Source organism: Salmo salar, chromosome ssa04, assembly GCF_905237065.1.
Source record: "Salmo salar chromosome ssa04, Ssal_v3.1, whole genome shotgun sequence".
Lineage (NCBI taxonomy): Eukaryota > Metazoa > Chordata > Actinopteri > Salmoniformes > Salmonidae > Salmo > Salmo salar.
In genome coordinates, this window is record NC_059445.1 from 2,976,524 (window position 1) to 2,977,049 (window position 526).

The 526-nt window shown below is 44.9% G+C and overlaps 1 protein-coding gene across 1 annotated transcript in view; it reads left to right on the top strand.

Moving 5' to 3' along the window:
- LOC106594142 (regulator of G-protein signaling 12) overlaps positions 1 to 158 on the top strand; it is a 102,540-nt gene extending 102,382 nt beyond the window's left edge. Inside the window, exon 22 of the transcript XR_006769511.1 lies at positions 1 to 158. This exon is cut by the window's left edge and continues 273 nt beyond it. The gene's annotated coding sequence lies outside the window, so the exon portion shown is untranslated.
- Positions 159 to 526: the final 368 nt, after the last annotated feature.

The window sequence follows — 526 nt, forward strand, 5'->3', positions numbered from 1 at the left end:
AACTCTGCCGTCGTGGTGGCAGGGTGAGGACGGGTGTGTACCAGACGTCAGAACTCACGTCATTGGTCAGCGCTAAGAGCCAACCAGAGCAGAGACGGATTGGCAGAAGCCAATCGGCAGAGAGACGGGTCGGCAGGAGCCTATCGGGAGAGAGACAAAGCGCGCGGACAGAAGCAGGTTTAAGGCCACATTTGTCTGAGCATAGAGTTAGATTCTGTAGAATGGACGCTCCCTGGTCAAAGCCATCCTTTAATGTCAGGACCAGCAGATATTTTGGAGGCCTTGTCTACCATTTGAAATGTTGGCTTATTAATTGATGCTCATTACTAAGGTCGGGGTCCATGGAAATTAAAATCATGAATTCAACCTAATTTTTTCTATTCCAGCCTCATAAATATCTGTTGTTGCTATAGAGACTGCTCATGTGTACGATAAAGCAAGTCTGTATGGATATTGTGATATAGAAAACTCCTGTAACTGACTATAGATATTGTGGTATAGAAAATGACTATAGTTGACTACAGTG